A 26,534-nucleotide genomic window follows, 5' to 3' on the forward strand; every position below is an offset into this window, starting at 1 on the left:
TGTCTAGTTAAGATTTATCTTTATCCCTTAATCAGTCTGACCCAATTCCTCATCACCCTCCTATCTTTCCCAAGCTGCAATGGCAGGCTCTCTCCGTCCCTTGTCGACTTAATGTGTGTGAGGGCTGTAAAGAGAAGCTAAGTTGTTCTGGCACAGCAAAGAAGTGTGGAGGTCGTGGTGAACAGCCAGAGGACACAAGAGCTCTGCCATGTTAGGCTGTTTGTCACTCAGATGTGAACAACGGCCATGAGGTTAGTAAACAGATTGTCCCGGGTTTTTCCTCTCATTATTTTAGCATTCTCTTCCCCATGCCATTGTCCCAGGTTTCTTTCCATGGTAACCTCTTAATTATAATGCAGGCTTGGGGAGAAAGATGCACCCACTGGAAACCATGCAGCGGTTCTGTTGTTCAAAGCCACTTGGGTATTCGTTTGTTTATTTGGTCCTAGGTTTACAATTCAGCTGGGTTAACTCATGGAAACTGCTCTGGGACAGATTTAAATCAAAACAGACAGTTTCCATTTTTGCTCTGAAAATCAAATGGGAAGATTTGTTTTAAATGGGTAGTTAGTGGCTTGCCCCAACACACTCGGAATGTGCATTTACTTTTTAGATATAGGATAATGTATTTTTCTCCAAGTCCAACTGCCTCTGACAAAATAGGCAAAAAACTCTTACTGTGTTGAATGCACTCTAGTAGATATCCACAGAACAATGCCTTTTTGCTGACAAATGTAAGTTTCCAGATGGATGAATTAAAGTTTCCTTGAACATCTATGATAAATAAAACTTCTTATAGGGGAACTTCTGTCTAAAAAAACAACAACAAAAAACTGCCTTGTTCTTTAAGAAGGTCACTCTACTTACTGGTATCAATATTTCAATATGTAGAGATAATTTCAGGTTAAAATTCTATTGGGGCTTTAGTTTTAACTCTATAAACTGTTTCTCAGTGATGCTCAAACTCCTGGCATTCCTTCATTAAAGATTTACTGAGTAGTCGTAATATGTCAGATACTATCTGCCAGCCATGATACGCTAGGCACTGATGAAACAGAAATGAATAATAACAAACACAAAGGCCTCGCGGTTTATCAGGGAAAATTCCTCTTTAAAAAATACCTAATATCCCTTTGGTTTTTAATTCACTTTTATAAAAAGTTAATATATCTCAGTATTCAAATGGTTTGGAATATGCAGTTGTAATAATTACAGTACAAGGTTTAAGTATATCCTTTGGTTGTGAACTATTTTCTTCTTATTGACAAATATTTAAAAATATTTATACATGTACATCACTTTTTAAAAGTTTTTTCACCTGTATAGTTTAATTTAGTCTTTACAATACCTTGTGCAGCAGGTAGAACAGATATTATTACCTGCATGTTATAGCTAAAAAAATCCTGAGGCTCCCAGAGGCAAGTGACTTGCCCAAATCACACAGTTAGATTGAATCCCAAGACCAACTCCTCCCATTCTCCCAGGATGCTCCTCAAAATTTTCTATCACCACTTATTCAGGCTTTCCACGTACTTTAAGGAGAATAGTTGAATGTCTTAGCAGTAAAAAAAATACACCAGAAAAGTAAGCATTAGTCTATTTTTCAGTAAAGTGATTATTTCTGATTACATTCCCAAAGGAGAGAACTGGTAGCCTATGACTTTGCAAGGCACCAGATATTTTACCTGAACCCACCTGGAAATTCCTATGAATTATTGGTTGAATCTTACCTTTCCATAGCCCACAGACTCCTCTGTCCATGGGGATTCTCTAGGCAAGAATACTGGGGTGGGTTACCATGCCCTCCTCCAGAGGATCTTCCCGACCCAGGAATTGAACATGCATCTCTTATGTCTCCTGCTTTGGCAGGTGGGTTCTTTACCACTAGCGCCACCTGGGAAGCCCTAAAAAAGCATACCAGAAAGAAAAAAAAAAAACTTTTACAAGAGTATGTTTTACCAGCTTATCTTAATTAATGAAATTAAAGCAATTTAAAACTGTGCAAGGCTTCTCAGGTGGCGCTAGGGGTAAAGAACCCACCTTCCAATGTAGGAGGCATAAGAGACACGGGTTCAATCCCTGAATCAGGAAGATGCCCTGAAGAAGGAAATGGCAGTCCGTATAAATATTCTTGCCTAGAGAATCCCATGGACAGAGGAGCCTGGCAGTCTACAGTCCACATAGGGCTGCCAAGAGTTTGACTCAACTTAACCAACCTAGCATGCATGCACAAACAAAACTTATGGCACAGTTTTCAGCCTCAACAGCTTAGAAATTTACACAGGCTTTGTCTGCGTTGAAAACCAAGGATCTGGTCTCAGTCATACATGGATTTCTCTCCTTGCTTTTGTCTGTGTAATTCCACCTTTTCCAGGGAGCTTTCTTCATCAAGTCAGAAATGATGCCACATAAAGAATTTGTACTAGTCAGGTCTCCAGTTCAATCCCCATTAGCTTCCCTTCCTGGAAACCTAGAGTCACTTAAGCAGATACCACTTTGCTTTCACAGTTGCCTTTCGGAATCAGACCATTCCATAAAGTGGTTGAAGTTTGCAGGCCATGGATACAAATGGGGTTGGTGCAACTTGATTAAATATAGCAGTTTAAATGTAGGTACCAAAATCATTATTTGAACTACGACTGTGTGTCTGGTTATTAGCAGTATACTTTTAAAAGTCTGAGGTGCTTTCAGAAGGTGCTTTTTTAGGTGCTTTACCCCTAGTGGTTCAGGGTAAAGAATCCACCTGCCTATATGGGGACAGTTTCAATCCCTGGTCTGGGAAGATCCCTCATGCCGCAGAGCAAAAAAGCACGTGCACAACAACTGTTGAGCCTGTACTCTGGAGCCTGGGAACCACAACCACTGAGTCCATTTGTCACAACTACCAAAGCCTGCACACTCTACAGCCTGTGCTCCGCAACAAGAAAAGCCACCGCAATGAGAAGCCCACACAATGCAACTAGAGAATAGCTCCCAATCACCACAAATAGAGAAAAGCTTGTGCAGCGATGAAGATACAGTTTGGTTCAGTTGCTTAGTCCTGTCCAACTCTTTGTGACCCCACTGCAGCACACCAGGCTTCCCTGTCCATCACCAGCTCCCAGAGCTTCCTCAAACTCATGTCCATCAAGTCAGTGATGCCATCCAACCATCTCATCCTCTGTTGTCCCCTTCTCCTCCTGCCTTCAATCTTTCCCAGCACCAGGGTCTTTTCCAAAGAGTCAATTCTTCACGTCAGGTGGCCAAAGTATTAGAGTTTCAGCTTCAGCATCAGTCCTTCCAATGAATATTCAGGACTGATTTTCTTTAGGATTGACTGGTTTAATCTCCTTGCAGTCCAAGGGACTCTCCAAGAGTCTCCTCTAACACCATAGTTCAAAAGCATCAATTCTTTGGTGCTGAGCTTTCTTTATAGTCCAACTCTCACATCCATACATGACCACTGGAAAAACCACAGCTTTGACTAGATGTACCTTTGATGGCAAAGTAATGTCTCAAAGTAATAAAGACAGCACAGCCAAAAATAAATCAATAAAATTATTTTTTAAAAAAGAAAGGAGTTTAAAAAAATAAGTCCGAATGTTTCTTTTTCAGCCTGCTCTTGAACCCTAGCTAACCTTTGATATACTCCAATGGGCTGTTGGAATGAGGCTGCAGGGCTTTGCCCACATGGCCGCTCCATAGAAGGAGGCTCCTTGGAAACAGGACTCACACCCAACCTGTGTAGCTGCTGTTAATGTGTTTCAACCCCCTGAAGGATATGCTCTCCTTCCTCTGGACCTACAAAATGCCATCTATCTTCCTGAGGGCTTGTGGGATGACAGCCCTCCTCCTCTTCTCCAGAATCTGTCCACAGTGTTAAAACAGGCTTCTGATCAGGACCCTCCCCTCCACTTTTTTTCTTTTTTTGAGGATGCTTAAATCCTCTCCATACTGTGCACCGCTGTGTCTATCCGTCTGGAGAAAAAGGGAGAGAGAGAGAACCAACTATACTCTGGAACTGAAAAATTAGATTTTAATCAGGCTAAAAGCAAAGGTAAACAAGACAAAAACTATTCCATTCCTCAAGGAATATGTTAATTCTGTAGTGCCTGCAACTCAACTTCCTTACATGATTCTAAGGAAACTAGTTTTATTGGAGAATTCCAGACTTAGACCAACAGATAAAAAATTGAGATTTTGAATAGTAATGAGCCTTTCCAGTATCATAACTATCATACTGCAGAGAGTAGTAATCTATATACCTCTGAATAAACCCTCTTTTTCATCACACAGCACTGTAAAAAAAAAAAAATCTAGTGTGAAAATCAGTATCAATCTAAGAGGTATGACCCATGTTCATTAGTAAGAATCCACAACAGATGCCACACCGTAATTTTATTTTCCCTTAACATTGTTCTTCGGCTTCCATGTTTGTTTGTTTTAAAGCTAGTTTTAGTTTCCTTTCAGGAGTCCTTTAGTTCATGGACCACATTTGGAGTCATTCTTTTTATAAGCTGTGTTTCACTTCCTCGGCAATTTCTCCAAAATTCCATGGCCATCCAAGCTCTTCACCCTTAAGCAGAAGCACCTGATGGCCACTTGTCACTCAGCTACATCATCCAAATGCCAGAGATATGGATTATTGTTGTTTAGTCACTAAGTCATGTCTAACTCTTTTGAGACTCCATGAACTATAGCCCATCAGGCTCCTCTGTCCATGGGATTTTCCAGGCAAGAATACTGGAGTGGGTTGCCATTTCCTTCTGCAAGGGATCTTCCCAACCCAGGGATCGAACCCACATCTCTTGTGTCTCCTGCATTGGCAGGCAGATTCTTTATCCATGAGCCATCAGGGAAGGGTATGGCCGCAGCCTACCAGGCTCCTCCGTCCACGGGATTTTCCAGGCAAGAGTACTGGAGTGGGGTGCCATTGCCTTCTCTGAGGGTATGGCTACCTCTTGATAAATGCTAGGTTTTTTCATCCTTCTCCCAAAGTCTTTCTCTCTGCATTAATTGAGCTTTGCTATGTTCTTTACAGATGTTTGTGCAACATTCTTTACTGTATTTGTTCCACTGGAGTGGGTAGCCTTTTCCTTCTCCAGGTGATCTTCCCAACCCAGGGATTGAACGCAGGTCTCCTGCATTGCAGGTGGATTCTTTACCAGCTGAGCCACAAGGGAAGCCATATTTTTTCCTAGTAAGTATTTAGATCAAATGTTTATATTTCCTAAACTGAAACCCTTTGCTTACAAATGGGTTTCCCTGGCGGCTCAGATGGTAAAGATTCCTCCTGCAATGCGGGAGACCTGGGTTCAATTCCCGGGATGGAAAGATCCTCTGGAGAAGGGAATGGCGCTACCCATTCCTGTATTCTTGCCTGGAGAATTCCATGGACAGAGGAGTCTGGCAGGCTACAGTCCATTGGGCAGCAAAGAGTCAGACATGACTGAACAACTTTCACTTTTCACATTTGCTTGTAAATAGGGGACTCTCCTAAATGATCAGAAGAAAAAATTTCATCAATACTGTTAACTAATCAATAATGTTAGCTAATTCTGAGCAAAACAAACAAAAAACCTCTTTAATTCCTTAGATGTGAAATTCCTGGAATTTCATTCCTTTTAGCCCTCCATTCTAATGCTCTGCAATGATAAGATTGCAGACAAAGAGCTCGAGACCACTAAATTTTACTTTATACAAATGGACTTTAAATTAGCAAAATGATCATAAATTTGTTTAAAACTTTTAAAAATTAACGAAATGAGGCAAAAATATGTAGCATTTGCTTGATGTGGAGAGAAATGTTCTGGAACTGGTGATAATCAGAACCAGCTTCATGGGCATGTGACTTGTGCATCACACAGATTCCCTGCACCCAGAAAGACCCCATGCTTGGTTTAATTCCCTGGGGTCACCATTTTGAAATTCTTAATACTTTTCTAACAAAGGACCTCGTGCTTCCATTTTATAATTGGCTCCACAAACTATGTAATCAGCCATGATGAGAATTCCCCTTATGCCTTACAAATAGGGTGAACATATGCCCCTCATTTAAGCATGGCTCATTCCTGTTGTCTGTAGCTGTTATTTCATAGCATCCTCCCTTCACTTCCAGAAATGTTCTAGTTTGGGTAATAATAATTATATTGATAATAATAAATATCTATGTACTTGCTGAACAAAACCTAAAAGCTGGTTGTGATTAGAAGTCTGTTTAGTCACTAAGTCATGTCTGACTCTGCAATTCCATGGACCATAGCCTGCCAAGCTCCTCTGTCCATGGGATTTCCCAGGCAAGAATACCAAAATGGGTTGCCTTTACCTCTTCCAGGGCATCTTCCTGCCCCAGGAATCAAACCCGGGTCTGCTACATTGCAGGAATATTCTTTACTGTCTGAGACACCAAGAAAGCCCTTGTGAGTATTTACAGGTGCCCCCAAAAGTTGGCCAATTGTTCGGTTTTACATAGAATTTTACCAGTGTAATTCCTTATTAAAAATGGTTGCACAGTATCTATCCCATATGAGATGGTGTATGATATACCAAGATCATACCCGTAGAATCTGAAAGTTCTATACTTAACCACACTCCAATATTTTACTGTTTAAATGTAAGAGTTGTCAAAGCAATAAGAAATTTGAATCAAATACACATAAACACAACAATCTACTACCTAAGGTAGAATAAACCACTGGATTGTTTGGAGATGGGTAGTTCAAATGGAGTTTGTAATTGAGGAAAACCTTGTAAATGCCTTTCTGTAGATGTAAAAGCATGTGTAGTTATTTGCAAGATTACACTGGTCCCTTGTTACAGTCTCCGTAAAAGACAAAGTCTTCAGGTCTAGAAATTAGCAGGATATTTTGCAGGGGAAGTGAAAGAAAAAAGGAACTAACATTTGTGTAATGCAAACCAAAGAAATACAGTAAATTATATATTCTTGCTCATAACAGAAGAAATTTATTTTTCTGTTCTTCTGGCTCCCTTCATTTCTTCATATTGAAAAACCCATCATATTGAAAAACCAACTCAAAAACACACCTTTCTATTGGCACTTACTGTGTTCTTTCTCCTACTCTTTTATATTCAGTTCATTGAGATATTTTTTCATTGATTAAATAAAGGTGGAGTAGTTGGTAGACATCACTAAGAATTTTGTAACAAAACTGTGTTTTCTGAAAGCCTATTTTTAAAATTTATTTTATTCTTTTTAAGAGATTATATTTCAATTTGCAGTGCAAAGCATTGTCTTCTCAAACTAGTATAAAATATATGTAGTATAAGGCATAAAATTTGAGATACATTTCTGCTGATATAGGTAAAATGGAAATGGAAACAGGATATTGAAGTGATATTTGTACTCCCACATTTATTGCAGCATTATTCACAGTAGCCAAGATATGGAAACAACCTGTCAATTAACCAATGAATAGATGTGGTATTTATATACAAAGGAATATTATTCAGTCGTAAGAAATAAGGAAACCCTGGTATTTGCAATAAGGTAGATGGACTTTGAGGACTTAATGCTAAGTGAAATATGTCAGATGGAGAAAGACAAATAGAGTATAATGTCATATGTGGAATCTAAAAAAGCCAAACATAAAAACTGAGAGTGGAATGATGGTTACCAGGGGCTAGGGGAGTAGGGGGATTTTAAGGAAATGCTATTTGAGTATACAAACCTGCATCAGATAAATAAGTCCCGGAGATAGAGGTGCTAGCTAAAACTATGGTGTTAATCACATTGCAATTTATAAATGTATCAAGTTAACATACTGTACACCTTAAATTTACACAGTATTATATGTCAATTATATCTTAATTTTAAAAAGAAAAAATTTAAAGGGTAAAATTTGGGGAGTATTCTCCTTCTATTTATTTCAGATAACATTTGGATCAAAAACAAACAATAAAGCAAGATTCATATATATTTTATTCTTCAAACTTTCTGCTCCACCATATAAAAAGAAACGAATATTCTCATATATAGGAAAGATACATGAAACAACACTTGTCAAAATCCCTAAACGCTACAGTGCCCACACCTTTAACTCAGTTGTTTACTGAAATCTTCAAATATAATCCAAAATGTGGGGAATGCTTTGCACAAAAGTATTCATCAGAGTAGCATTTTAATTAGTGAATAATTCTTCAGTGCATTCTTACAGTAGGGAAATAGATAGGTAATTTACAGTATATAATGTATGTATAATATATACAACTTTTCGTCTTCTTTGTTTTTTTAGTTAATATTATAACACAGTTGGGGAGTTCCCTTGTGGCCTAGTGGTTAGGATTCTGGGTTTTCACTGCCTGGCCCAATTCAATCTCTAGTTGGGGAACTAAGATCCTGCAAACCATATAGCATGGCAAAAATATACACACAAATATATAATATAACACAGTATAATATAATATATATTATAACACACATATTTTTCAACATAAATCAAAGATCACACTATGCATGTAATAGCTCATTCCATTTTCCTAATTATCTACAGCATGGACATATGCTAAAAAAAAAGATAAACTATCTTGTAAATAACTTTCTATTCAGATATAAAGCTGGCATTACTCTAAGATGTAAGAATGATGAACACTTACTTTTTGTAGTTACCCAAGGATATTTTGGTTCCAACCATAGGGACCATTAAAATATTTTTAGAAATGTTAGGAGTAAATCACTTCATGTTGTTCTTCACTAAAGAAATTAGAATGTTACAGAGCCAATTCTCTGACTTAAGTCATTTCTAGGTTAACTGAATCTGAGTGATAATTTTCTGTATACATAAAGAATTTGATATCCTCTGTAGGACATTTAAGACCTATGTAAAAAACATGCAGATACAACCCAGTTGGTTCCTGGCAGAAAGTGATGTCCTTATGATGCTTTTCATCCACTTGGTTTCTTTCAGGCTCTGCCTACATCTAGATTTTCATGTGAAAATATACCCAAATGTGAAGCCCAAAGAATAAAGTCTGACATATTTGCACTGGAGAAAATCCATGAACTCCGTCCTATGGTCCTATAGCAAAGCATATATGAACTTCAGTGGGAATTCTGCCAAGAGCAAGATGGTGAAGCAGGGCCAGTGATGTCAAGTCAGATTAGTTCTCTCTGCCTTTGCCTAGCTGAGTGTTACACAGGATGGCACTCTTGCCTTGCGTTTAACCGCTTGCAGTTCAATATATTTTTATCTTTGAGAACAGCTAGATATATACAAGATGTGGTGCAATTGCCTTTTATGAAGGTGGTAAATTTAATTTACAGCATATACATAATATGCATGTTTGTAGAAAACATATTGATCAAACCAGCTTCCTTTACTTACACTTAGTATGCAGAGAGAATGCAACATTTCTTAGCATTAACATATGTTGTCTCACTCAAAATGAAAGAAAAACATTTAATAACATTCTGAGTTTTAAAATGGTTCTTAAAATATCTTCAGTAACTTATGACAATATTCCCATAAAGGAAATTAGGCCCAGTGTGTCCTGCCAGATCAGTAGCCAGTCAAATCCATAAACAGAGGCCAATGGTTGGGCAATTCGTTTTAGCAAACAATTGAGTTCATTCTATCAAAATTTTTCACTCTAGGAATCCCATATTTTTGGAGGTCACATACCCCGGAAGTAGACCTGAGACAGAGATTTGAATGCAAGTGGTTTATTGGGAATTGCTCTCCAGTACAGTAGGGGGAATGGAGGAAGCAGACGGAGATTTGAAGTGTGATTAGATTGCAGCAGCAATCCTATTAGTGCCGTGAATCTGGGGTAGTCCTCCAGAGATGTCCCAAACTGAGTGGAAAAGACCAGACCTTTGTAACCCCTGTATGGATCAGTCACTGGTGGGAGCTGTTACCCTGGGCAAGGTGGTTGTCTTTGGTGGAGCACAAGCCCTAGATTGAACTCAGCTGAGAGCCCTCAGGCGGCAGCATGCCTTGCAGCTGGGGAATGAGTATCTCAGTCCTAGAGGGGGAATCTGGGCAGCACACCCCAGTATCCACTACAGTCAACCTCTTTTTCCACTCACATTCACTTGTTTCAAATAATAAGTTCACCACCTCTGGAAGCAGCTCTTCCAGAATTCTCAGTAACCTTTTTCTCCTCAAGAAACTAACAAGAAGAAGCTTAGCAAGAAAAACTACAGCCTACTGCCTCAGCTAATCTCATGGCCACAATTAATACTCATCCTCTCCCACCTCCATTACCCATTCTAGACTTCCCTCAGCCACAGGTAATATCCCTACAGGTTGCTGACTTACCAGTGAGGATGGTGGAGAGACTGACCTGCATCAAATCCTCATATTTGGGGTATGGGGGCAGGGGCAGGAAGAGTTGCAAGTAGAATTTATTGGAATTCTGCCTATAAATCCATTCCTTCTCATCATTGTCATTTGTGGAAATATCTGTTAGCATATGAATGTCAATGTAACTTTTTTAGTTTTATTGAGATACAATTAATATATATCACAGTATGAGTTCTAAGTGTATAGCATAAAAGTTTGACTTACATATATTGTGAAATGATTACCACAATGTTTAGTTAATATCCATCATCTCATATAGATACAACTCTAAAAAAGGAAATGCAAGGTTTTCTCTTTGTAATGAGAACTCAGGATTTATTCTCTTAACTTTCCCATGTACCCTACAACAGTATTAACTGTAGTCATGTTGTACATTACATCCCTGGTATTTATCATCTTATTGCTGAAAGCTTGTACCTTCTGACCACCTTCCTCCAATTCTTCCTCCCCTTATCCACCCCCACTTCTGGTAACCACAAATCTGATCCCTTTTTCTATAAGGTTTTTTATTTAGATTCCACTTAAAAGTGATATCATACTTACATAATACATCATACTTATATAATATGATATACTTAAGTATATTTATTTCTATGTCTGATTTATTTCACTCAGCATAATACCCTCAAGTTCCATGTTGTTGCAAATGGTAGGATTTTCTCATTTTTTTATGGCTGAATAATATTCTCTTATATATTTAATATGACTTCTTTATCCATTTATCTGTTGATGGACATTTAGATTATTTCCAAGTCTTGGCTATTGTTAAAAAAAAAAAAGAAATGCTGCTATGAACATGAAGGTGGCGATATCTTTTCAAGTCACTGTTTTGTTTCCTCTGGCAAATCCCCATCTTTGAAGCCCTTATCACTATATCCTTCTCAGAAGGCGGCTGGTACACTCGTCCATTTATCATCAACATTGGGCAGGAGGGGCTTCCCCGGTGGCTCAGGCAGTAAAGAATCTGCCTGCAATGCAGGAGACCTGGGTTCAGTCCCTGGTTTGGGAAGATCCGCTGGAGAAGGAAATGGCAACCCACCCCAGTATTCTTGCCTGAAAAATTCCATGGACAGAGGAGCCTGGCGGGCTACAGTCCAAGGGGTTACACAGAGTTGGACATGACTGAGCAACTTTCACTTTCACTTCATTTTCACTTTGAACAGGAGAGTATCAAAAGGGGAGTTAAATGTAGTTTTCCTATCCCTCTTATATAATAGCAGCCCCCACCCCCTTCTCATGATCAGAGTCAGTTGGCCCTGCCAGGATAGTGACTCCTTTTTTGTCTGTTGTTCTCCTGGCACAGGGGGTGTGAGTGATTGTGAAGTGACCAGGGGATAGTTATACCTTAAAGTTTAGTGGTACTCTTACTGTGTAACCTGGTGAAAGATTCTCTTTTGGGAACTAGCACCTCAAGACTTACAGAGTTGTGGGGACAGATTCCTCTGGATCACTGGGACTGATGTTTCCAAAAGTCCATTCCTGCTTCTACCTTTTGTTTCCAGGCCATTATAGTCTATCTTTTTGGTACATAGCATCATAAAATTGTCATTGATTAGGTTATATACTGAATCATGGAAGATGGAAATCCATACCATCTGAGTATCATCTCCAAGCTGATGGCTTAGACATATCTTCAAAAAACTGTTTCATTGCTTTATTGGCCAGCAGATTCTGAGTAGTACAGCATGTGTGATAGCACCAGTAAATCCCATGACTTTGTGTCCACTGCATACAAGCACAGTCTGATGCAGTGTGGTGTGAAATCCTGTGTCAGAATATTGGATATCCTCTAGGCTTTACAGTGGCACTGACTGTAAATAAGGGATGAATGAAGCACAAGCTGGAATCAAGATTCCTGGGAGAAATATCAATAACCTCAGATATGCAGATGACACCACCCTTATGGGCAGAAAGTGAAGAGGAACTAAGGAGCCTTTTGATTAAAGTGAAAGAGGAGAGTGAAAAAGCTGGCTTAAAACTCAGCATTCAAAAAACTAAGATCATGGCATCCAGTCCAATCACTTCATGGCCAGTAGATGGGGAAACAATGAAAACAGTGAGAGACTTTATTTTGGGGGGCTCTAAAATCACTGCAGGTGGTGATTGCAGCCATGAAATTAAAAGACACTTGCTCCTTGGAAGAAAAGCTATGATCACCCCAGACAGAATATTGAAAAGCAGACATTACTTTGCTGACAAAGGTCCTTCTAGTCAAAGCTATGGTTTTTCCAGTAGTTATGTATGGATGTGAGAGCTGGACCACAAAGAAAGCTGAGTGCTGAAGAATTGATGCTTTTGAATTGTGGTGTTGGAGAATTGAGAGTCCCTTGGACTGCAAGGAGATCAAACCAGTCAGTCCTAAAGAAAATCAGTCCTGAATATTCGTTAGAAGGACTGATGCTAAAGCTTAAACTCCAAACTTTGGCGTGAAGAACTGACTCATTGGAAAAGACCCTGATACTGGGCAAGACTGAAGGCAGGAGGAGAAGGGGACAACAGAGGATGAGGAGGTTGGATGGCATCACTGACTCTATGGACATAAGTTTGAGGAAGCTCCGGGAGCTGGTAATGAACAGGGAAGCCTGGAGTGCTGCAGTCCATGGGGTGGCAAAGAGTCAGACACGACTGAGTGACTGAACTGAGTCAAGCCACTAATGAGATCAGAGCCCTGATCTACATTTGCAGTGCAACCTAGTAGCACATTGAAGCAGAAAGCCCAGTTATTAATCTACGTGCAGACTTCTGACCTACAGAAAGTGTAAGAGCATAAATGTACATTATTTTAAGCCACTAAATTTATGGTAAGTCACAGTGCAGCTTAGAAAACCAATACAGGCTCTGTGGACTGAAAAAAAGGCATATCCAAGTCTGGAACATTATTTATTCTAATCAAGATAAATTGTTGCCCTTCTAGGATCAAAGGAATCCATTGCAATCAATTTGCTGACAAGTGGCTGGTGATCCCTCAAGAAATGGTGCTATACTGAGGTCTTAATATTGGTCTCTGCTGCTTGCAGATTTCACATTTGGCAGTAGTTGTTGCTATATCAGCCTCGGTGAGTGAGATTTCAAGTTCCTGGGCTCACGCATAGCTCCCCTCTTCATATGTACATTGTGCCAACACTTGGGCAGTTAATGACTAAGGCTAAATGATGTCCCCTTGCTCATTATTCCACCTATTTGGTCATTTGGTGCATCTTCCATTGTGATGCTCTCTGGTGAGTATCAGCATGTGATACAAAGGTCTTCACACTCTGTGACCATATGCATATGTGCCTATAAATGCCTCTTCCCCAAAACTTACTGAAGCCACCTTTCCAATCTGTCTCTCTCCAGGATCTTAACCAAACATCCAAGCATATTTCCACTGTCAATGAGTCCATATATATTCTTACTCTAGCACTTTTCACTAGTCCAGTATGGTATTTGTATAACCAGAATGCTGAATTGAATAAGGGTACCATGGAGACCACCATCCCTGTCCTTTAGGTCCTTAATGGTGGCACTAATTCTTGCTATTCATCCTAGTATATATATATATATATTTTTAATTTGCTTTATTATCTAGGAGGAAAGACAGTTTTAGAGGCTTTTACTTGGCTTTCCCTGCCATGATGGGTCTAATCCCACAGACTCAGCAATAAATGTGGGGGTTCTACCAAATACCAAGACACTCTTATGCTAAGTGGGTCCTAAACAATGCTTTGGACCTATGTCACCAGCCCTAAAAATATTTGGGTATTCCCCTTCCTCAGTGAACAGCTACCCAAGTAAATGAGTCAGAAGTCCCCTTTGGAAAAGACTAAGAGAACTATATGTACTCTTCATGAGTGGTGGGGTCCTCTGTCAAGAATTTTGGGTCTATAAGCTGACTCAGGTACAGAAACTAGAAAAGAAAAGTAATCATGCCTTATTACTAGGTGAGTTGTTTTCAGCTTTATGATCATCCATCCCTGAATTCATTTGCTTTCATAGATTTAGCAATGCCCTTATCAACTCCCCTTCTATCTTGCTGTTAGTGATCCAGGTTCTGTCAACCATCTCTATAGCTCTCTGTGGGTGAGTTCTCCCTGGCTATTATTCCAGCCCTGCCACTCATTATGAAAATTGTGCATTCCTTGCTGCTAATAATAAAATGCCACCACCTGGCCTCTAGGATTTCTGTATCTTATCATTCCTATTGGCCTTCCCGCATAACTCAGTTGGTCAAGAATCTGCCTGCAATGCAGGAGACCCAGCTTCAATCCCTGGGGTGGAAAGATCCCCTGGAGAAGGAAATGACAACCCACTCCAGTATTCTTGCCTGGAAAATTCCATGGACAGAGGAGCCTGGCAGGAAACTATTTCGATAATAGCGTCTCCTGCCATGCAGGAGCCCTGGTGTACAGTGGACATACACTGAGCATTTCAGTGATCCTCCTGTCCCTCTCACCAATTCATTCCTTATTTTGGTAAACAGTTTCATCCAGGTCGTCCCATAGAACACAGTCAGGTGGTGAATTTGGGCCTTATGTAAATCCACTATAGGATTCCCACTTTTCTGGGGCGGGTCCCAGAGATCTCTTCTTTTAACAGCACCATGGTACTTTCTGCTTCATTTGGTGTGGGCTATCACTTTCTTTAAACTTTAAAGTAGTATATTTGCTCCTTCCCTTAGAGTCTTTGACAGAGTGAAAGGAAAAAGGAAAAAGTATTAGTCACTTGAAAGTGAAAGTGAAGTCGCTCAGTCGTGTCCGACTCTTTGCGACCCCATAGACTGTAGCCTACCAGGCTCCTCTGTCCATGGGATTTTCCAGGCAATAGTACGGGAGTGGATTGCCATTTCCTTCTCCAGGGGATCTTCCCTACCCAGGGATCGAACCCAGGTCTCCCACATTGTAGACAGGTGCTTTATCGTCTGAGCCACCAGGGAAGTCCAGCCATATCCACCTCTTTGCAACCCCATGGACTGTATCCCACCAGGCTCTTCTGTCTGTAGAGTTCTCCAAGCAAGAATATTGGAGTGGGTAGCCATTCCCTTCTCCAGGGTATCTTCCCAAACCAGGGGTAAAACCTGTGTCTCCCGCATTGCAGGCAGATTCTTTACCATTTGAACCATCTAGAGATTCAAGACTTTGAAGCTTATTAGCCCAGTGTCCCAGCCCTGGCCCAAATCTTGTCAGAGATAACTTGGAATCAAAATTTCGACCTTCTCTGAAGATAATCTACTTTCACTGAAAGAAAGTGAAAGTGAGGTCGCTCAGTCTTGTCCGACTCTTTGCGACCCCATGGACTGTAGCCCACCAGGCTCCTCCGTCCATGGGATTCTCCAGGCAAGACTACTGGAGTGGGTTGCCATTTCCTTCTCCAGGGGATCTTCCCAACCCAGGGATCGAACCCAGGTCTCCTGCATTGCAGGCAGACACTTTAACCTCTGAGCCACCAGGGAAGCCCCTACTTTCACTAGTAAATCTTAAGTCAGATCCTTAGACATTTCGCTTTCCAGCTACAGGAGATGGATATCTCTTTATACGCTGCCAAGGGGGCCTTTGGCACCCCACTCCAGTACTTTTGCCTAGAAAATCCCATGGACGGAGGAGCCTGGTAGGCTGCAGTCCATGGGGTCGCTAGAGTCAGACACGACTGAGCAACTTCACCTTCATTTTTCACTTTCATGCATTGGAGAAGGAAATGGCAACCCAATCCAGTGTTCTTGGCTGGAGAATCCCAGGGACGGGGAAGCCTGGTGGGCTGCCGTCTCTGGGGTCCCACAGAGTCGGACACAACTGAAGTGACTTACCAGCAAGGGGGCCTTATTGCTACTGCTGCTAAGTCATGTCAGTTGTGTCCGACTCTGTGTGACCCCATAGATGGCAGCCCACCAGGCTCCCCCATCCCTGGGATTCTCCAGGCAAGAACACTGGAGTGGGTTGCCATTTCCTTCTCCAATGCATGAAAGTGGAAAGTGAAAGGGAAGTCGCTCAGTAGTGTCCAACTCTTAGCGACCCCATGGACTGGAGCCTACCAGGCTCCTCCATCCGTGGGATTTTCCAGGCAAGAGTACTGGAGTGGGGTGCCATTGCCTTTTCCAAAGGGGGCCTTATAACTTTACCTTAATTTGGTGATTAATCACCTTCAATCTTTCATGTCTTTTTCAGTGCATGGATAGCTGCAGCAACAGCTCTGTAATTCTATAGTCTTTTAATTACTATTTACCCCTAAACTCTGAAACGTCTGCAGTATTATACTTTGCAGTACATTCTCTTCTGCTGATATCCCATCACAGTTAAAGATCAGAGAAAATGTTAACAATTGCATCCCTGCTTTATTTTAATCCTTGATACTGTTTTGGTAACCAGGAGGGGTGTTGGGGGTAGATTCTGAGAGAAGGGGCAATAGTGTCTTTAGTCACCAGCCAGCCAGCAAGGAGATAATTCAACTCCACAGTTTCATTTTGGAGCCTACCCCCTAGAACCATCCCCACTATAACTGTCATAGGTTGAGTTTCCTATAAAACAGACTCTGAGCTTGAGATTTGGATACAAATGGTTCATTGGAGACTGCTCTTGGATATGATATGTGTGAGGAAGGATTTGTCAGAGAGCAATGTTGAATTACAGTGCAGTCACAACTGAGACCTCAGCCAATCCCGTGAGGAGTTCTGAGCTTGGGATGATCCATCAGAAATATCTCCAACGGAACCATGGTTTAGTCATGGGATTCAGGCTAGACCCTGGGAAGGGATGCAACTTTGGGGAAAATAGTTCCCTTTGGCCAGGGCAGTTCTTAGAGGAGCACTCAACAGTAAGACGATGGCAAGGAACGCCATGGCCCCTGGGGAAGGAGTACGTTCACACCAGCGGGAATCTGGTTGTGCACCACCGTATCCACTATACACATCAACATAAGGTAAAGTAGACAAAGGAATTTTAGGGAATCAACTCTCGATTAACTGTTCCAGTGTTGGAGGACGTAAGCTCAGAGAAGACAGAGAACACTCATCCAAACTCATGCTCACTCACCCTTGGTGCAGCATCCTGTCCTTTTTAGTCATCCCTGCTGAGCAAAAGAACTTAGAGGACAGAGACCCTAGACAAGTGGCCCCCAAAATGGATTTTCACCTACAAATATTCAGGTCAGCTATTTTGCAAACATCTACATCCCCATTTTACCACCTTTATTCCCAGGTGGTGCTAAAAGTATCTGTGTGCCAATCCAGGAGACGCAAGAGACGTGGGTTTAGTCCCCAGGTCGGGAAGGTCCCCTGGAGTAGGAAATGGCAACCAGCTCCAGTACTCTTGCCTGGAAAATACCATGGACAGAAGAGCCTGGTGGGCTACAATCCGTGGGGCTGCAAAGAGTCAGACACAACGGAACGTGCACACACACATACCATACACTGGGTATATTCATCCTATAAAATTTCACTCAGCACTGCAAGCAGAATGTTAAAAACAAAACGTTTAGAATAAATGATGAAGCTCTAAAAATGTAAGGAGAAAGATACGAAAACACCTGACATAATGCAAGCTCTGTGTGTATTCCTCTGTAATAAACTCTTACTAATCAGTTCTGAGCTTTGTAAAACAACAGGAAGGGGGTGACAATGCTGTCATTTGTATATTCTCCCTAGTTCAACAATGGAAAGCTTTTTTTTCCCTCTGCCAAGTCATTCCTGACAATGGTAATGATTCACTATAAAGCAGTTTCTGGGCTATGATTTGTGACATTCAGACTGGTTAGATGGGAGGGCTCGGCAGGTTTCTGCGGAGTGTTTGGGATGCAGAAATGCCTTGAAGATAGCACTTTATTATATTTAGGACAAGTATGACATCCCACTTCAAGGAAGAGGCCTCTATACATATTGAGAAGGGATTTCTATGGTTTAAGTGGGGAGGAGAAGGTTAGTTTAAAAGAATATCTCTGTGTTTTTTTTGAGGCAGCATAAAGATAGGAAGCAGAGAATTGGAGGCAGGAGGCAGAAGGATTATGGATAATGGAAGAATTTTGCCTGAGGGTATGTGCCTGCTTTGCCTATTCCTGTATAACTAGAATATTTATAATTCAAATACTTATCTTCAATAATTGAAAGCCAAGGAATATTAAAGACAAAAGGTAGAGAGTATTATGTACACATGTGTAGGCATCATGCATGAAATTCCCACCCTTGCAAAATACAGCAAGAAGTAGCTTTAAAAGGAGGTTAAAAAGTGAATATTTTAAAATGTCTTGAAAACAGAATTTCTAATTCACTCCAGTTCTGCCAGCAGTGATACCCTTACTTCTGATTTCTACACACACCTTCAGTCATGGGGATAGGTACCAAAAATATCCAGCATGGTGGTCTGACATCATCATATCAACAATTAAAAAGTGGATACAAATATCTCAGGTTTTCAAAACCACAAATTTTCCTCCAGATTTATGAAAATGCTGTATTTGCAAAGGAAAAGGAAAAGTCATTTTCAATTGTATTCATGGGCTATTTGGTTGCATAGTCTATGTAAGCCACTAGTTACAATGGAATGTAATATTCTACCACCGCCAGGAACTCTCTCTGATCTTCTGCCTCTTCTCAGACAGCAAAGAAACAAAGGAAAACAGCCCTTGCTGTGGGTTGAGAAGGGTGTTTGAAAAGAAAAAGAGACCTCAACTGTGCCCCCCGGTATCCTAAAGCTGTCAATTATAGCCATGATTACAATGAAAATACTGAAATAAAAAGTTATTTATTTAGGGGAGGAGGGGAGGAAAGCCAACTACATTTTAAAAGGGAGAAAAAGAGAGTGAGAATAACCAAAAAATACATTGTTCAATTTCAACCTAACAATTCTGAAGTTAATGAAAAAAAAATACAAACTGATGGAGCTCGATTCTTTATATTACAGTAACAGAAAAGCAGAATCCTTAGCAGCCAAAATATGAACAAATTAAGATGCTGAGTGAAGGGGTCAGGTGTCATTGTTTTTGAAGAGTGTGGCCTTTGTGGCAATGAGTTTATGAATGATAGCTTAACTTACATCTAGATCAAAAGTATTAATATTTATACCTTTGCTAATTGTGGCAAGGAAGAGATTAATGAAAAATTAAATGTCCCTATCTTTTTACTTCCCCATCACACCAAGTAATTCCTAGTTGAACATTAACTCAACCTGACAATAATACGCTAGGGATGGAGAAGTAAGGGGGATGGGCACCTATGTCTTCTTCTGTACATAAAAAGATTGGTGGTAATCAATGGCCAGGCATTGATTATGGTTAGCAATAAAACTAAAAGTCACATTTAAGACTGTTGTAAAATGACTCATTTTTAGAACTGGGACTAGGGCTTGGCTGCTACGATGCTTGATCCACTAATGATCTTAGGTGGAACATCTTTTGTCCATATGAGATGCTGTTGCTCCTGTGGTATGGAAAATAATGGACCATGGACCAATAAGAGCATCATCATCAAATCAGTATTTGCCAAAAGATATTGTTTGTGGTGTGCCATCTGGGGTTAACAGATCAGGAGAAGACAACAGTTCACTAAATTTTATATTTAGGGGGAGTGGGATGATTAAAAAAAAAATTCTTTCTTCGAGTAGATTTTGTAAATTAAAAGGAATTCTAATTTCCCAAGCATTATTGCATGTTGTCCTACTTGAAGATGGGAAGTTTAAATGAAAACTTCTCAAGGTTTGAACGACCTGCATACCTGCAAAATTTTGAAACTCAGCAGTTGTTGGTATCATCTAATACTTGTCTTATGTTCAATATGTTAGTAGGCTCACAGAGAGGGGCCCTTATCTACTTTCACTCTTGCTGTTTGTCTTGCATCCTTATTAGCTCTTCACAAAGTGCAATCATAATTAAGTTCTAAAGCAAAGGGTAAAGTCACCCGAATCATCGTCCAACTGCAAATGACGATGGTAAGAATGACAATGTTACTCTGCTCTTTTTAATTCCGGTTCGACAGCATTTAACTCTCTGACCTCCTGCGGTTGTCAATGCCACAGGCTGCTTAAATGCTGTGCAAAAGCATTTCTGTTTTATTTGCTCTAAATTTACTGGTTATTAATTTCACAGTGTGACCTCCTATTCTCCTATTAGTTGGCAAATTTCACTAGAGCCTTCAAAAAGCTAACGATTTCCATCAAGCTACTTTTTATGTCTCTGTCTTTCCTGGCTACTTTCACTATATGTAAAACTTCCTGTTTCTTTAACCATCCTTGTTACCCTTTCCTAACATTGATGTTACAGTATTTTATATAAGTATCCATAGTACTGAGAATTTATTTCATTCATTTTAATAAAGATTTGCATTCTCTCAACCCCTTTCTTATTTTCTTCAGAATCTCAAAAGAAGCTGCTTTTTTGTTACAAAGGTTGTATAGTGAATTGTTATTTCATGTTGTTGAGTAATTTAAAGCTTTTACTTGGTATTTCTCTCATTCACACAAAGAGGGGGATAAGGAATTACCTCTATTACACTAAGCATAGGAAGACAGTGGCAGTGTAAATTCAGGTAGCCTAGGGTCACTGTAATTTCCTCCCTTTTTCTCTTGGAGTCATGACTTCCCATTCTTGGACTCGATCTTAGAACTTACAGGGGAAATAGTTTATCCATAGCTCCTCCAACTGATATTAGAACTTAATAGAGAACTGTTGACTATGGAATCAGGAAATTTATATCTCAACTCAGGGTTTCTGTACATGTAATGGTTTTCTATACATGAATGTGGGAATCTATAAAGAAATCCAGGCTCTGGAGGTTTTGTGGCATCTGGGTTCTTTTCAAGCAGCTGCACCTAACTACCATCTTAATAAACCACCTTCGCTCCACCCAGAAGCACTGAGGCAGTGACTTTCAATACTGTCAGCCCAATCTTAATGAGCATACCATTCCTGGCAGCTTCTCAAAAGCTCAGCTTCATATACTTACCTCCACACACTCTACCCACAAAGGTTATAGGGGATTTGCACAAGAGTTGTTTCTTAAGACAGAGAAGGCAATGGCACCCCACTCCAGTACTCTTGCCTGGAAAATCCCATGGATGGAGAATACTAGAAACCAGATAAAAGATTGCAGAAAAGAATGAGTAACAGTGGTTTCAGATTAAATAGTCAAATTTTTAAAGATTATATATAGGAGAATCAAGTCAACACGTTTTCAACATAGAAAAGCCCTTATTTATTGCAAGGTCATGGCAATTGAGTTAAAGGAAGATGGAAAATTGAAAGCACTAAGGGGCCAGAGAGTCACTAAGGGAGCAAGTTCCTACAGAGTATAAGTGGATGCCTGAGACTTCTTCCTGGATGAGCCTGCTGCTGTTGTGTTAGTTGCTCAGTCGTGTCCTACCTTTGCTATAAAAACTCCCTCTAAGACTTGGAACTTTGCTCTCTGCAGCTTAAAATATAATGTTAAAAGAAATACATTCTATAATAAAATATTTCCTTAGGATATTCTTACTTTACCAATGAAATATGCACACACCACATACTTCATTGTACGTATATGCCATTAATATCACAGAAAGCAGGCAAAATACTAAATACTATAAAGTGCTTCCTAAAATATATATCCTCCAAAGAGTGGATTATCAAAGTCATCTTCCTGTAAAAAAAATTGCATGTAAGTGATTTCAATTATCCAAACTTATTTATATCTATTATTTCATGTTATTCTCACTATGTCATACAGTTGGATTACTGTTTCACCCCCAGTTTTTAAAAACTTGGGTGAAAAGGAAGTTGGTCTTTAGATGACTAAGGCAAGAAAAATTTGATGGCCCAAAGGTAATGAAGATGGACCCTGACCCAGGGGTCGAACCTGGGTCTCCCACATTGTAGGCATATTCTTTACCATCAAACCACCAGGGAAGCCTGAAGATAGGCCAGGCTCTCCAAAATGGGATATCCCAATCCTCCCCTCTTCTTTCTACCAGATGAGGACTTATTTTTAGGACTTCATTACAAGTAGCATAATTTTATTCTAAGCAAATAAAAATGGCACAAGTAGGCCATTTTCTCTCCAAAACATACCATGAAGACTATTTAATATATTGCTATAAGCAGCTTCTTCAATTTTCCAGGATTTCTGTTGGAAACAAAAATGAATAGAGACATTGGTAAGATTCTGTCACGTTGGGATTTTTCTCAGTTTGACTGATGGACTATAAATAATAAGCAACACTTAGTAAAGCATCATTAAATTGGGGGCAGTGGGGTTCTGTAGGAAGAGGGTTGGGACCAGAGCTAAATTAAATGTCCAAATTAATTCTCTCATGGAGAAGGTAAATAGCTGTGAGCACCAAAATAGAAAGAACTACAAACCCAGCGGAAGATCTTAGGTGGAAAAAATTTAAATGGAATAAGATTTAATTTAGATTAATCTATAATAACTTGCTCATGGGAAAGTAATTCCTATCTGAGTCATAACAACCAAAATCATTCTAAAAAATGAGTAAAGAAGAAAAAGGATTGACTGTAATGGTTAATATTCTCTGAGCATTAATAATGAACAAATCATTAAAGAAATGTTTTAAGTTAAAATCAAGTCTTCAGAATTCTACCATTTTAAAATAAACTACAAATTTTGGTCCCAAACTATTATTGTTTTATGCTCACCAGTTTGCTAAATAAAATGAATTACTTTCTGGGAGTCCCCATCCATGACTTGAAATCATCTGATCAATAGGTCCACCTTTATTTGATGCCTGGAGTTCAAAAGCAAATGACCCCCCAAGGTTGAAAAGATCAATTCTTTCTAAAGTCCAAACAAACCCATTGCATTTAAATCCCTTCTCTTCAAAACAGAAAATAAAGAGCAGTAAACTAGTTCCAAGGGAGGGGAGTCTGGTTTAAGCTCTGGTAGCATCAATCACAAATAAGTGGTAAACACAAGATTGTGAACTTGGAAGTAGCTGGTATTGCTTATTGCTTATTTTTTTAATATTTCAATACACAGATCATAAAAGATGCTCATAATTGTTAGGCAGTCAAGTCAAAATTAAGAGAATTTGAACTGATTATTTGGCAATTTTGACAAGAAATGAAAATGAAAGTTTAGCAACAAGCCAAGAAGTCATGTGCTAACAAATCCATTTATTTCTTCCTTGTACATAGAACCATTTACTAGTTATTATACTAGCATGGCCTCAGTTTCTACTGAGGGTGGAGAGTAGAGACTCAATCATGAGAACTGAACAGGAGCTAAAACTGGCAGTAAACTTACAAATTAATTTAGCATATCCTTAAGAATGGTTTATGTAGTTAATATGATCATATATACTAATTAATGGATCTTTTTAAGACTCTCTCTCCCTTTTATGCATTAAATAAATAACTGTTAAGTACAATAATTATACTGCTACTTGTAAAACTCTCAGGAATTGGCAAGAGCCACACCTCTAAGCCAGGGTTGCAGTGAGCAGTTCTGAGGCATGCAGAACAGAAGGGAATCAGGCACTACAGGGCAGAGAGCTTTAATCAGTGAATAATCCATAGTGTGCTGTCATGTAACAAAGTGTAATCATTTCTAGCTGAACTTATTTAAAGTTTCCATTCTTGATACAAAATAGACAATGGAAAATTGAAAATATTTATATTTCCACATGAGGCATTTATATAAATAAATAATAAATGATTCTTTTTAGCTAGTGTTCAAACCTCCAAGAAGTATTGGGGTTGAAACACGATGATTTGAAATCTTTACGAAAAACTAGGTACTCATAATTTTACAACTATCCATATTACTCTCCAATGCCAGCACTTTCAGATGGCAGTAAACAAAGTTATTGGAATATAATTTCTTAGGATCTTCCTTGGCAACAAATGACTTTAAGAAGCTAACTATACCACAGTAGAGATGTCTTGGATGACTTCAGCTCACTGCACTGAAATTGGACTTTTGGACAACTTTCACTGCTCTAGATCAGCCCAAATTCTTGCACTGCAAGTATCATTAATAATTATTACAGGATAATGCTCCTGGATATCAAGGCATTTGAATGTCTGGATTAAACTTTTCCATGCAGAGAGTTCAAATTGATGAAACTCATTATAATTTTGTGGAGGTGCCCCTAAGTTAGCAAAAAGAACTCTACCAGAAACTGTGCTTATACAATAGGATTTTTTTAAATTAATTTTTATTGGAGTATAGTTGATTTACAATGTTGTGTTAGTTTCTGCTATACAGCAAAGTGAATCAGTTTTATACATATAACCACTCTTTTTTTAGATTCTTTTCCCATATGGGTCATTACAGAGTACGGAATAGAAGTCTCTGTGCTATATAATAGGTTCTTAGCATATGTGAAACCCAGTCTCCTGGTTTATCCCCTCCGTCTCCCTCTTGGTAACCATAAGTTTGTTTTCTGCATCTGTGACTCTATTTCTGTTTTGTAATCAGTTTATTTGTGCCATGCTGTGCTAAGTTGCTTCCGTTATGTCCAACTCTTTGTGACCCCATGGACTGTAACCCGCCAGGCTTCTCTGTCCATGGGTTCTCTATGCAAGGATACAGAAGTGGGTTGCCATGCCTTCCCTCCAGGGGATCTTCCCAACTCCCAAGGCTAGAACTCCTGTCTCTTACCTCTCCTGCATTGGCAAGCGGGTTCTTTACCACTAGCACCACCAGGGAGGTTTTTGAAAATTATTTTCCTCTTTAAATTCCATTGCAATGTCAGAAATACACTCTGCTATGAAAATATATAACATTGATTTCAAGGTTAATATTTTGGCCTGGCTGCGTGATTATTTTTGGAGGATATTTATTACACCTGAAGTCATCAGGGGCCAATTCTGCCTCAGGCACTGTCTGTGAAGATGCTTTGAGGATAATACCCTCAATGGAAGCAGGCATAGCACTCTCCTGTCTGTGTTGTATCTGCACTCCATGTAGGATAGACTCCTCACAGTGAAGGCAACCGAAGCTTACAAAGAAACAAAAATGACTGGATCTGTTACTAAGTTCAAGCTTGTACTGCTCACGGCACAACAGGCGGATAAACCGAGAAAAGAGTTGTTGGAGCAAAGAATAATGTCTTTATCTAGAAAGCCAGCAGACTGAGAAGATGGTGAATTAAGTGTCCCAAAGAACTATCTTCTCCAAGTTAGAATTCAGGCTTATTTTATGCTAGGAGCAGAGATGGTAAAAACCTGGTTCCAGCCAGACTCCAGAGGGGATGTGTCAATTTCTTCCTTCCTTTCATTCACATGTGGGCCTGGTCAAGCTGTTTCTTGTGAGCCAAACAATGGTTTTTTTAGCTTAACGCTTATTACCTGGGAGGCAAGATTCCCAGAGATGGGCCATTATGTCTAATTTAAATTTACAGGCAACATTCTTTTAGTGATTAACTTGTAATAGAATACAAAGGTTCTTCCCTATTACAGATCCAAGCATCCATGGATTGCAAATTTCTCATATTTAAACACTTCTTACCTGTTTGTACGTTCAGTCATTCAAAATGGTTTGCATTGTGGAGCCCAATTCTCTCTGCTATTTCAAAGAGTAGCATGATCTGAGAGCCTTTGATGATACTTGATGTAATGAGGTCATCAAACAATATTTGAAAGCACCTCGCCCACAATACGGGAAATGCAATTTCAGGATGTGTTCCAAAGAAAACCACATTAAGAAGCAGAGAATGGGCAGAGGGTGATATATTTTATATCTACTTTATATAGATACAGAATAAAACCACATGGAAGATACTCTTTCAGGATTAGGAACATCCACTCACAGTGTTTGTCGTGAGGTCCTCCGTACTCAAGATGACACTGAGCAGATAGTCCGATCAGTCTCTGGATGTAAAAGTCACAAAAAATAGTGTGACCCTGTATATAAAAATAATCATAAACTGTCCCTGAAAGACATGTATCCCGATTCCTAAGAAATCTAGTTGGGAGTCTTAAATAATCATTTTGTATCTTGTGAGTGTTCAATGTTAAATTCAGAAATACATATGAAAAAAATTCAAGAAACATGAGTCAGAACTATTGTTTCACATAATAATGATCAGCAAGATGCACATTTCTAAATCTAAGTTAAGATGCTTTCTTAAATGAGTTAAAAAAGAACTGCTTTACAAACCTGGATCAAATTAGGAAGTATTTGTACTCTCAAGGAGAATATTTACAGTGTCATTGGATATAATGTGTAAATTTTTGTTTTCACGATATATCTATCTGAAATTAGAGAGTGACTCCAGAGCCTTCTTTCTTTACCCTCATTCCTTGTTGGATCATGAGCAGCCCAGACAGGTCTGACAAAGT

This window comes from Bos mutus, chromosome 10 (assembly GCF_027580195.1).
Source record: "Bos mutus isolate GX-2022 chromosome 10, NWIPB_WYAK_1.1, whole genome shotgun sequence".
In the NCBI taxonomy this organism is placed as follows: domain Eukaryota; kingdom Metazoa; phylum Chordata; class Mammalia; order Artiodactyla; family Bovidae; genus Bos; species Bos mutus.